The sequence below is a fragment of the Cyprinus carpio genome, chromosome B1, assembly GCF_018340385.1.
Source record: "Cyprinus carpio isolate SPL01 chromosome B1, ASM1834038v1, whole genome shotgun sequence".
Classification (NCBI taxonomy): domain Eukaryota; kingdom Metazoa; phylum Chordata; class Actinopteri; order Cypriniformes; family Cyprinidae; genus Cyprinus; species Cyprinus carpio.
Genome location: NC_056597.1, coordinates 8,835,562 through 8,846,693, shown reverse-complemented (window position 1 = coordinate 8,846,693; position 11,132 = coordinate 8,835,562). Strand labels below are relative to the sequence as shown.

At 39.9% G+C, this 11,132-nt stretch overlaps 1 long non-coding RNA gene across 1 annotated transcript; it reads right to left on the bottom strand.

The window, feature by feature from the left end:
* Positions 1 to 1,925: 1,925 nt before the first annotated feature.
* LOC122136062 lies at positions 1,926 to 3,454 on the bottom strand. The gene is made up of 2 exons (XR_006153891.1): positions 2,709 to 3,454; positions 1,926 to 2,414 (listed from the first exon to the last, which is right to left on the bottom strand). It is a non-coding gene; the product is annotated as an uncharacterized LOC122136062 (long non-coding RNA).
* Positions 3,455 to 11,132: the final 7,678 nt, after the last annotated feature.

Sequence of the window (11,132 nt, the reverse complement as noted above, 5' to 3'; positions counted from 1 at the left end):
ATGAACCAGGACTAAAGGTCAATGCCTTGTTCCTCAATCAGCAATTGTTGTAGATGAATGGGAAAGGGAGGGAATGAAGGAATGAAGGATGGAAGGAATTAATTTATTTATGAATAAATTAAATAAATAAACATTTTGTGTATCTTAGATGCAGACATTTGTTAAAGTATGCTGAAATAAGTAAAACATATATTTAGAAAATTAAATTTAAAACACACACTTACAAACACATCAGTATTACCCAAATAGAGTCTAACAAATGTAAACTTTATTTTTCTTTTATTTAATTTTACTGAATTAATTTGTGCAAATTTAATCAATCACTCTATTTCATCAATATAATTTAATTGATATATTTTATTAAAAAAAAGTGTATTTATATCAAGAGAATCACTAGTAAAGAAGTATTTTTGGTACAGATTGGGTAGTGTCAACAACACATGAAAACATTACATTATTATTAGTATTATAACAACAATATTATAACTACCCAAAACTGCCGTAAATTGTTTCATCATACTTCAAATGTAAACACATTTCTGCACATGCGCAGTACAAATCGGGATTCCAGTATGGATCAAGTAGAGGTAGCGCCCGACTGCGCAATCTGACACAGCTGCCTCGCCATCGCGAGAGCTTTCTAGCACCTTTCAGCATGACATCAGAGCAAGTCGGACGTAGCTCAGACACTTTTCTAACCGACATGCATATCGCGGTGCAATTAACTGCACTTAAAGCTTTCATAAAATTAAAAATTAAACCATTCATCATCACGAAGACAAACTATATGTTTATGCCTGAAATTCTGGAGGGGATATCAGATGGCATTATGTGGGGACGTAATGACGTGCCATTAATCGATCTGTGAAAACCAATAGAACGTTCCATTGCAACAGCGGTGCCCAGCAGCAGCCCTATGCTCAAAGAGTATAGAAGACCAAGAGGTGAAACTCTGATGCCAATAGGTGGCACTTCAGTAGTGCGACCACCATTTTGGAGTGAAAATTCCAACTGGACAACAGCACAGATACACAGAAACAGACAGAATAATAATGAAAGGGAAGTCAAAGTGGAATAAAAGAACACAATTTTGGGCAATCCACTACAGAAACTATCAGTGTGACAGTAAAAGTCTTGCCTTTCATTGTTTTCTCATAGACACTGACAGGTAATTATTCCCAAAAGTGTACAAATATTGTGTGTTTTGGAGTGGGACGTAACGCTGTTTTATGCACCTGCTGACTTTAACTGTTTTTAGTCTAGAAGTAAACTTAATTCCTTTTAGGAACTGCAGGTCCTAGCCATAGAAACCATAGTCTCAGCCTCAGACATCATACCCACGGACCGTTGGCTAAACGTCTGAAATATATGAGACACAAAAGTGGAAACACTTTAGGAGTGTCGAGTTCGTCATTGGATTGGTTGAATTCCACAGGATTTCCAAGAGACGTGTGTGTCGCTTTCTTTAACGTTCCACCTGGAAATAAAGATGCCGTGGTGCCAAACCCCCTCACGAAAGAAGAAAGCCGTTGTGTTTACAACTGTAACGACAAGCACTTATCCGGATCAACTAAACGCTGGATTCTCAGAAGTTTGTGAAATTTTTAATGTTTGCAGCATAGAATCATTACAATACGTCCAAGAGTTTAACACACCGGACTGTTATTGTGGCGACATTTCCACGCCCCGAAATGTGACCATAAACCAAACAATCTGTGATTGGTTGTTTGACATGTCGGTCAAACAGCCTCATGGGAGGTCTTAGCCAATGAAAGCTGCCATGAATTCCAGACCTTCAGCCATCAGTCTGAACCTAACAGTTTGTGGTTGGTTGTTTGTGTTGTGAGTCACGCCCCTTCCTAATTTCCACCTCGAGGAGGTCCCAAGAACACCCCAATGACCAGACACACGAGAGCCGGTAAGTAAATTTTAAAACAGACTTTATTAAATTACAAAAAAAAGGGTATGGGGAAGGGAGGCTAAAATCCAACCCTCCTTTTGGAGAGTAACAGTCTCGAGTCTCTTAGACTCCGTCACGGGAGATCTCAGGTGAGTCCTTCACTCCTCTTTCCTTCTGGCTATGTGACGACAATCAGCTTATTCACAAGTGCCCCTTTGTTCTGGCTTGCAGGACGACTGTCCAGGGCCCTCTCCTTTCCTGGACGTAACAGATACAAGTGGTAAGTATTGAGAGTTTGGATGCACAATGAATACCTGCTGCTACTTTTGACGAACTCCGAGGCGGCCCAGCGGGTTGTACTCCCGATCGTCCAGATGCTGGTGGAACTGCACAAGGGCTGCCGGGATCCAACTAAAACCGTACTGGTAAGTGTACGGGAGGGGGTTTCCGCGGTCTCTGTATCCTGAGTGACGAGTCGACATGCAGGTAGACGCTTCAAAGGGACCCGCTAGATCTGCACAAGAGCATAAAGGTAAGTGTAACAGGACTGGACACGGATAGTGGCTCTTCACTCGGGGGCACAAGTAAGTCCGTAGGAAAGACAACTCGGGCTTCACTTGAGCATACAGGCGAGTGTACAACACAATATGCTGGCTTTAGCTTTGGGCATAAGGTAAGTACATCCAATATATCTGGGACTTCACTCTGGGCAGACAGGCGAGTGGACAACACAATATGCTGACTTTAGCTTTGGGCATACGCTTACGGTGAATATACAGGGAAACAGGAAGTGATGTAACTCACAGACCTTCGAGGGAAGAGACGCCAGACGTTCCTTTTCTGAGGCTTCTACCAACTGCTGATAGAGAGGCGAATCGAAAACTGTTGCGTTGGGCCGAACACGGCCTCCGCTGGCGTCACACACAGGTAAGTTGTTTCACCCGGGGTGTACTATACTGGATGGGTCGAACGCTTCCCTCTTCTTTCTACCAACCGACAAGTCAAGAGATCTAGACAGGGGCGAACCTTTGAAGAACTCCACAGCAGGTAATACACGCACAGCTGATTTCCTCCTACAGCAGCCAACTCCTCACCATTAATACTTCCCAGGAGATCCACACTGTTCTTACTTGAAATTGTTTCCCACCACCGTCCCGTGGGGAAGAAGGGTCAGGATGTCATCGACGGCATATAATTGGAGATGTTTTCTTCGCCCGCCTCGGTACTCACTTTCCTTCACAGGATTTCGTCGGGCCGGAAAGGTGGTTGTTGACGACACAGCACAGCACTTTTCAAGTGTATACACTCACAGCAAAGGACAAAGACTCACCCACTGCACTCCACACACTCTGGTGAATTTAGGGTCAACACCCCGTCTGACCAAAGACTCTTCCTGGGAGTCGTGAAGACACTGATGCCACGAATATTCAGATTTAAACGTTGCCGCCACAACAGCCCAACATCCTCTCTCACTCACTGGTCCCGGCTCACCCACAATCCTCCTCCACGGTGGGGCCGCTCACATACTATGCCACAAACTCACAAAACGCTCACAGATGGAAACTCTAGAGTGAACACTCTAGATGATTATATGCTGTACGATGGTTTAGGGTACTCACACTGTTACTACATGAGGTCTCTTTTTCCCTCTTCTTTCCAGCTCCTGGATACTTCTCCTGCTACCACGTGCCCTGTCGAAAAGGCCTCCTTCGGCGATACTTCCAGTGAGTCTTCCTGTTTTCAACCACTCAGAATTTGTTACACATGTCCATGGAGCATTTCACAGTTAAGTAGACATCCCAATATACTCAGCCCGGTGTCTGTTTCTGCCAAACCCTTGTCTCCGTCTTTGCCCAGCCAACAATATCCTCTGCCTTCTTTCCACTGTACTCGCCCAAACACTCCAACTCACTCGCCGTATCAGCTGAAATAAAACAAAGAACTTCCTGCCCTCTGCAGTTTCTGAAGCCCTCTTTGTACTCCTCCTTCTCTTCATACTGCCCAATCCACGATCGCCCCACTCATCTATCCACCTGCGATCAATAAAACCCTGATTTCCCTTCCCGGAGCTCCCGGTGTTCGAGAATTATGGTCCGGGCGGAACCAATCTCTGTCATTTTTTTAGTTCCGCCCTTACGAAGTCACCCCGTGACACAATGAAAGCTGCCATGAATTCCAGACCTTCAGCCATCAGTATTTATATGGATATGACACTAAGTTAGAATGCACTCATGCGACTTCACACATTTACAATTATTATATTATTAGTAACTATTGCTCCACTACGTCTAAGATACATATATTGTATGTTTTAATACCCTGGAACACAGTACAAACATTATGATCTTATAGAACATGATGGATTGCCGTGTCTTTCATAATTAAATATATAAGTAATTTTGGAGACAGTGGCTGTACGTGTTTTTTTTTGTTTTTGTTTTTTTTTTACATACAAAAAGTTTTTTTTGTTTACAGTCTTCCTTTAACGGACATACTGCAAAAACAGTTTAGTGTCAAGCTGTTATATTCCTGTTATATATTTATTTTCCAACATTCCCAATTTTTCTGATGCATATATCATTAATTTAATTTCATATGTTGGTATTACTTAAAATGAACTTAAAATAATTTCAACCGAAACTGACATGGTTTCTACACTCTAAAAAAAGTGAAAGTGAAAGTAAAAGTCATGACATTTGCCAAGTATGGTAACCCATACTCAAAGTTACGGAAACTAAGCAACCAAAAGCAATAAATGTCTTCCTCAGATGTAATGTTAGTTCTGTACTTCAGCTTTGGGTAAAATAACATTATAATCCCCTTTATGGTAAAGAAAGCTGCTTACGGGAAACAGCGAAGATGTTGAATCAAACATACATGGTCTGGGTACGTTTTGATCATTTAATTTCCTATTTGAAATGGAATAACGAGAAACGAAAAGATGGCTCGTTTATTCGTTTTTTTGTTTAGCTTAACAAACGGAAAATTAGATTTCAGCTCAATTGCTTATGTTTCATTTCTGGTTTACAAGTTGGTGTATAGTTTCAATATTTCATTCACACACTGTGGATAATAGAAAGAGACTTTAATAGAATCCTACACAGAGGGTAAATCCAACACAGGGAACAGGAGGTTGACACACGTACATCACTGGTAGACCCGACAGAGAGAAACTGAACAGACTAGGACTATTAAACACAGGGCAATCAGGGGAACACAGGTGACATCAATGGAACATAATCAAACTAATTAACAAAACAAGGACAGGAACATGACCAAATAAGGGAACAGGAACAAGGGAAAACATGACACAGACAGTCCATGATCCAGGGGGTGCTTGGAGCAGGAGGAGCCCAGCTGGACCCAGGCCACAGCCATAATGTCGACCCACGGTGGAGCCGACAGATGGGGAGCCATAGAGGAGGAATGGTGAAACACACAAACAAAGGCATGGATACATGCGCACACCAAAACACGGTCGAAAGCATGACACATCTCCACACGCACACACAAACAAAGGGATGAATACACGCGCTAACCAAAACACAGTCGAAAGCGTGATGTCTCAAACACACACACACACACACACAAACACACACACAAACAAAGGCATGGATACATACGCACACCAAAACACGGTCGAAAGCATGACGCATTTCCAAACGCACACTCAAACAAAGGGATGAATACCTCACCAAAACACGGTCGAAAGCATGACGCATCTCCAAACGCACACACAAACAAAGGGATGAATACACGCGCTAACCAAAACACCGTCGAAAGCGTGACGTCTCAAACACACACACACACACACACACACACACACAAACAAACAAACGCATGGATACATGCGCACACCAAAACACGGTCGAAAGCATGATGCATCTGCAAACGCACACTCAAACAAAGGGATGAATACCTCACCAAAACACGGTCGAAAGCGTGACACCTCAAACACACAAACAAACACAGGCATGGATAAATGCGCACACCAAAACCAAACTTTTGTATGAGCGAATAAGTGAGTCTCACCACATACATACAGTAAATGTTTTCAAATATAATGAAACACTTACTTGTCGAGAGTGACGTCCTCCCCGTCCAAAAACAGATCCTCCGCTATGGAGTCAACAGATGAAACATCGCTCTCTCCGTCACTAATGTCATCTTCCGACTCATCACTGTCACGCCGAGTGCATTGTTCCACAACTTCTTCAAGTGAAAAGTTTGTCTTCATCGTTCTCTTCGCCATTTCTCTCTTCGTCAAACTCTCTCCAAACTCAAAAACTCTCTGTGAACGGTCCACTATATGAGCAGAGCCCGTCTACGGAGAGCCTTCCCACTCCCTATTAAGTCTTATTGTACCGAATTTTGGTTGCAGTTCCACCAGAGTTCCACTGGGGGCGATCGCCATGAGTGCAAAATGAATGGGAGTCTATGGGGCTAGACGGCTAAATTTGTCCCTTTCACCCGACTGCCGTTGAGAAATCTCAGATTTGATTGTAGGTTTTGCAAGTTCAACATGGGTTATAGGTCGAAAGTTGAATGAACGAGTACTTATGTCCTTTCGATTTCTTACATGTTGAGTTGTTGTTGCCCATAACACGCTAGCATTCTGCTAATGAACGTATAACGTATGACGTCATTGACATTTTTAAAGCAAATAAGTGACTCTAAAAAATCTAACACCCAGCAATGTGTAATTTCTTTGCATCTCCTTTCGAATACAACATTCAAATTACTAGACAAAAAATTATATCCTGAGAAAAGTGGATTTTGAGGGGTATACCGCCATTGACCTCCATTCATTCTGCACTCGTCCTGTGAGTGCCCTCATATGGAATCAGAGTGGAACTGCAACCAGTGCAGAAGCCGGAAGTGTAGTGAGAGTGAATCTTCTCACCATATTAGACATTCTCTGATATGAGTGTCTTTTGCGCACGCCCCATGGCGCATGACGCACGAGGTACTTTCACACATTGTGCACAGAGCTATGTGTTGATAGGTTGATCCCCCTGGCTAAAAATGCATATTAATCTTCTCAGAATTTCATTGGCTATCAGAAACGACAGTCATTTCCAAACTCTGATGCAATAGGCTCGATCTATTGTCCATCAAAGAGAGGCTGACCAGTCCATTGAAGGTGAAGCTTATTGGCTATAACTGGCCATAAACACCTCATAGAAGCAGCTATTGGCTCAAGAGAGGTGTCTATCAAAAGGGCAGAGTTCAGCGGCCATTTTAAGACAGGCTTCTGAGGCAGCGTAACATACGTCGTTGCTATGTTACCAGCAGCTCGTTACCGCCACCTGGTGTATTCAGTCAGTGATTTAATTTAATAAAAATGGAAATAAAACAGCTAATACAGTTATGTATGAACTCTATGATGATTTTTGAAGAACTTGATGAACTCGCTCGCCAAAGGTCTGTGCACCGGAGGAGGAGGTTGAGAATGGCAGCTACTTTTTACTTAAATGGAAGCACAGTGGTAAGCCTTAATTGAAGGTTAGGTATTTGTTCTCATTTTCTAAAATAAACTTATATTATAAACAGCAATACTGTTTTTTTTATAATTTCAAATGTTGTTTGTGGGGTATAAAGGAAATATATTTTGGGGTATTTCAAAATATACATTTTGAAAATTAAAATACCAATTGATTTGTTTTGGTAAAGCATATCTAGTTGTGTGGCTACAATGATACCTTAGAATAATTCTTTACTATGAAAATACTGCTTAAAAGTGGAAACCTTGTATTTTATAATGACAGTACTGTGTTTATCTGAGGTGAATGTGAAGAATTTTGTTTAATTTGGCTGTCAACTAAAATAATAACTTGTATTTGTCATCTCTTTTGAGGTTTTTCACCGGTTTACTGCTACCAAGGAATGGTAAATAAAAGACAAACAACTGTTCCCATGGCTGTTCATTGAGTGAAATCCAGTTAAGATCTTCATGTGGAGGGACTGTCCTTTTCAAGTGAGGAATTGCACAAGTAGTAAATCAAAACTTGACAATTACAGATGACAAAAATTGAGATAAGGGAATCTCAGAAAGACAGTTGTTTTGTCCAAATACCCACACTTGCAGTCTTGGCCACTTGAGAGCCTGTGCACTTGACAGGCAGTAAGTGCACAAGACAACAGTCCTTGTCCAGGTCTTAAAAACACCAAAGCAAAGTGCTCTTTACGCACACTAAATCTATACTATCTCAAGCGCGTATCCTGTCATGCATCATATTCTGGAAATAAATTGTGAGACTTTTTGCCGAGATCTTGTGAGAGGTCACAGAAACCTTTCCAATGTAAGTTAAATATTAATATAATAACTAGATATTGCATATAATTTGTTATAAAAACAAAGTGTTTTTTGTTGGTGCAAAGATGAGTAGTGGTGATATTTATTTTGTGCAACATTTGCAACTGCTTTTTATCACTTAATTAAAAGCACCGCAAAGTAAATTGTGTCATGTTATAGGGACTACTGAACAGACATTAAGAAGTTGATTTTAAAATGCAAAGTATTTAAAATAAAAATAAAGCTATATGTAAATGCTTGCATGTTTACATCACTTAGTGTGTCTCATCAGGTGAGGAAAAGTTTGACACACACATGTGGTCTTCATTCTCACTTGAACACTTGGGCCAAATACAGGAACTGCGTCATATAAGTAGTCAAGTGGTCAAGTGCAAAGAATGCAAGTGTGAGTATTTGGACAAGGCAAGTATGTGGACAGGCCTGTGTTACCTGGCAGGTCAATGGTTCTGGGTCAGTAACCAGTTATAGTGATAAAAAGATAAATAGTTGATTTTTTTTCTTCCTTTACATTTTATTTTGGTAAGTTCCATTCAAGTTACTTACACCAGAAGAAGGTTCGAAATCTGTCTCAGCAGCAATACCCTTTCAGAAATAATTAATAGGAATTAATATAAATCAGAATGTACACTTTAGTTACTATTATGCACCATTTATAATTAAATAAGGTACAAAGGTGTACCTTTAAAAAAGGTACTGCTCCTCTGATAGATTTTGTACTCGTTTTTTATTTGAGAGTGTACAAATCATGTCAAAAATGTTTTCAGACAATTGGGGAGGTTGTACTTACTGTATACTAATCTCTGATAAGTATGTTTATAAGAGTTAATATAATTTATATAAAAAAAAAATGTAAAGGAAAAGCCAAAGTGTTATATATAACCTTTATTAAAAAGTTAATAGTCCTGAAATGCTAAATATAAAGGCAGATATTAATATTATTCAGGCAATACAGAGTCAGATAAATGTTTTAAATGTTGAATAAAGTTTATGCATGTTATAGTTTTATAAACTAAGTATTAAGTATTTATAAACTCATGTATTTATTCAGTCTGCTTGTTACTCGCATACATTGGTGTTCTTCGATCACAGTGTGTTAAATTGCAGCTGGTGAAGACAGTATTGCTCTGAAACCTTAGACAGTGATTCTGAGTGAATGAGAAACTTCTGAGCGATGAAGTCCCAGTACCTGATTGTAAAGCCCAAAACCTACCAAATGGGAGAGCCTTAAATTCTCTACTGAAAATAGAGTGGTGAAGACACATATTATTTGCATTTCTTTTAAATAAGCTTGACGTGAATGTATCACTGAGTAAACTGAAGACATTAAAGAATCAACAGATTTACATGTTCCATGCAAGCATGACTTTGATGAATTTGTATAAATTAATTTGTTAGAACGATGACTCATCAGTGTCATCATCGTGACACAGCATCTCGGAGCCTCACGGTTATCCTTCGTAAAATAACTACAGAAAACACAGCTTTCACTTCCTTTGCTTAACACTTCCTTCGCCAGCTGAGGAAATTCAACCTGCCCCAAGAGCTGCTGAAACAGTTCTACTCCGCCATCATCCGTCATGAATCCGTCCTCTGCACTTCAGTAACTGTCTGGTTCAGCTCAGCTACCAAATCTGACCTCAGAAGACTACAGAGGGTAGTCTGGACTGCTGAGCGAATCATCGGTACAACCCTCCCTTCTATTCAAGAACTGTACTTATCCAGAGTGAGAAAAAGGGCTGGCAAAATCACTCTGGACCCCTCACATCCAGCACACTTCCTCTTTGAACTGTTGCCATCTGGTCGACGCTACAGAGCTCTGAGCACCAGAACGGCCAGACACAGGAACAGTTTCTACCCCTGGGCAATCCATCTAATGAACACTTGACAATAACTGTGGAACACACAACACTATTTATACACACATACACTTATTTATCTAACACACATACTTAGTCTACACTTCAAATTTGCACATAATATACCTGTACATACAAAACTGCCTATTTTAATATACCTGCTCATTGTCAGTTTGTATATTGTTATTTCTTACCTACTTATTTGTATTTTTTATTATTTTATTATGTGTTTTTTGTTCTGTCGCTGTCATTCTGTTGCACTCTGGAAGCTTCTGTCACGTAAACAAATTATTTGTATGTGTAAACATACCTGGCAATAAAGCTCATTCTGATTCTGATTCTTTGTTGCCAATGTCAAAAACAAAGCAGATCAAAAAAGCAAATAACCTATAGCATTTGCAGAGTGCCTTTCATGGAGAAAAAAAAAGCTTTAATCTAGTTCTAGGTATGAATTTGCATGCATTTAAAATGACTTACCAGTTTTAAGCAGGATTTGCATAGTAATCAAGAAATCACCGTCCTTGAGGAACATGTTTGCATAGTTTCCAATCTCCATCTAAGTCATAATTTACATCAAACAATAATGTGGTTTATTTTTTTATTGCGATTAGGAAGAACACAGATAAGTTAAGTGGGGTTACGTAGAGTTTGACACAATCTAACTTAACGTTTATCATAGCAACAACAACACAAACTCACTGAACTTGACACTCCTTGTACACATTAACACAGTGCTATTCACATCTCAGCAACAAAAATCGTTTGACTTAATCCTAATAAAGCAACCTGCTGGAAGATATTCCGAACAAGAGTCAGTCAGGAGAAGTGTAGCAGATGCATATAAAATGGTAAAAAATCTTAAGGTAAAATAAATTTGATTCTTTTACGTGCTTTTCTTATATTACATACATTGCACATGTTTTATTCACAAGAAAAGCAGACTTTTTATCAGACTTTGTGTTTTTGTATTCTCAATTTAAAGAGTGCAGTATCGAAGTATTCTCCACTTGAACGTGTGCATGAATACAAGCATTCAGACATTCGCAGACTACAAAGTTTT